Source organism: Halyomorpha halys, unplaced genomic scaffold (assembly GCF_000696795.3).
Source record: "Halyomorpha halys isolate HHAL.00 unplaced genomic scaffold, Hhal_1.1 Scaffold1043.1, whole genome shotgun sequence".
In the NCBI taxonomy this organism is placed as follows: Eukaryota; Metazoa; Arthropoda; class Insecta; order Hemiptera; family Pentatomidae; genus Halyomorpha; species Halyomorpha halys.
The window spans coordinates 84,541-87,116 of NW_027106205.1; positions in this window are offsets into that span (position 1 = coordinate 84,541).

Below are 2,576 nucleotides of genomic sequence, written 5' to 3' on the forward strand. Positions count from 1 at the left end.
ACTATACACACACAGTGCACAATAGTGGTAGTAAAAGGATGCATAACATCAACCTAAACATTTTTGCATGTACCCTACTTTCCTTTTCCTTATTAATGGAGGGTGCGAAAAAAAAAAAAAAAAAAAAAAAAGTTATTCAGAATAGAAGAGATGAGATGAGACCTGTTAGAGACTAGATTTTGAGTGTCTTGTCCTCAACACCACTAAATGAAATAGAGTTCAATTCTTAACCACAATTCAATTTAAAAACTTTATTTATTATAATAAAATATGAAATTATAGCATTCTACACTGATATATTATGATAAACATCACGTAGTGTAATAAACAACTCTAGATAATATTTTATCAATTTTATTGAGTGCTATACAATTGCATCATTTTGATGAGTGTTCAATAGTCGCAGATAAGTTATTTATAAAATTATTTAACGTAGTCCACAATCAGACGCCCAAGCGAATTTTCTTCATTTGCTCGACTGTGACATAGCTTTAAACCCAAGCAGCATAATCCTTATACTTCACAACTTCTTCCAAAAACCTTTCCTGTTATGTTATGTTCGCTAAGCAAAGAATTACCCAAATTTCATTCAACAGAGATAGGTGTAGCACAAGGCAGCGTCTCAGGTCCTGTCCTCTGCAATCTCCTCCTTAATTACTTTAATGCCTTCTTGAAAACAATAATAATAGAAAGGCAATTGATTCTGCTACAACTTCCTTCAATCTTCCATAATTGTATAAAACTTAAATAAGCGTGAGTACTTTTTTGAAGATGGTGTATTTTTTTAATTATCAAAGAATTATAAATGTTTCTAGGATCTAAAGGAAGAAAATAAATCCGAAGTGGGTTAGGAAAAACATAATGAAATGTTTTCCTTAAGAGAGAATAGGTCTTAGATGTTATATTCCGAAATTTAAACTTTAAAAAAACGTTAAAAAAGAATATAACAAATATACAAAATTTAAACACCGGGAAACTGGTTTCCTTCAGCAAACAAAACGTAACAATAGTTTAAGAAATGGTTTATATGTTATGCAAGAAAAAGAAATGGTTATAAGCTTATGTAATTTTTTTAAGTCAATCTAATTTTTTAATGATTAATGAATTATAAACTATGAAGAGACTAAAGAAGGCAAACTTATATATTGCTGGGAATAGAGTAAATCATTTATGTTATTGGTATTCTGTAAATCAAATGTAAGAATAGAAAAGATGAATGTTAAAACAATAAATTTAATCCACCGAAAAGTAGCATCTCTCAGCGAACGAAATATTAGAGCCACAAATTGTTCAATTGCAATTTTTTTTTTTCTAACGTCCATTTATTAAACTCGAAATATTGGTATTTGCGTATTTAAATATATATAAAGGATACTTTCAAGAAATTACAATATTTAGATATTATTAGGATGGATTCCTAATTGATGTTGAAAACAAAGAAACGAAATTAAATTAAATGCACTTTCAGCGAGGCGAGCGACTCCAGCGTCTGGCACAGCTCCTGGTCCTCCATGTCAAAATCATGCCATAAAATTAGTCATAGAGAACGAACATTAATGCCAAAACTGGTCAATAATCCGAATTCTGGCCAATTATCAGAGGCCAAAGCCTTCACGAAACGAGCAATGACTGTGGAGTGAGATGTATTAGTCTGGCAGTAACTAAGGGTCTAGTGATCAACAGCACGATGTTTCCACACGAAGACCTGGGTAAGGTCTAATGGTTCTAAAAAACTAATATACCACGTGCTCATAGAACTCCATTCAAGCTATCGCAAAGTGGGTCTTAATTTTGACGAAGCTCTGATTACAATAAAATTCTGTCAGAAACTGAAGAGAATCCATAAAATTGGTGGCCAAGTCGAAAGAAGCAGGTATAAAGTCCGAAACAGGAAAAATCCTGAAGTAAAAGATAAGACAAAAAAAAATAAAAGAAAAGAATTTCAAATTGAACTGAAACATACTTTCTAACCCATGGACTCGGAGGTTCTTAGGAATGATGAAAACTACAGAGCTAAGGGAAACAGCCAAGGAATAAAGTTTAGATTGCTACCAATGGGTTGTTTCTCTACATGCCTGTAACATACCACCATTATGATCTTCAAATTTACTTATTGTATTTTATGTACAGTTGTAAAAATCAGTAAATAATTTTTTTAAAAAATGGAATAAATAGGTATTTAGGAGAAGTGAAAAGCCAAGACATGGTTCATAATGCGAAAAGGCAGTTGAGGAAAAAATAAAAATATAAGTCTTTCACCAAGCTAGAACTAATCAAATAACCTTGGATAAATACGCAATCACCAAGCAGAGGGAAATAAAATAATCTAAAAATCCTATGAAAATTAAAGAATTTAAAAGAAAGATTACACGCTATTGAGGATAACTGGCAGGCTGGAAATACCAGGGCATTCAAAAAGTCCTGTCGTTTTTCGTTTGTTGGTTGTTTATTTTGATTCTAGAGTGTTTGCTAATTAATTCCGTTCAATACAACTTTTATCCATGTAAACACAAATGTTTATACTTTATGAATAGGAGTCTAAGGAGGATTAATTTAATGCAGTCACCATCCAACTG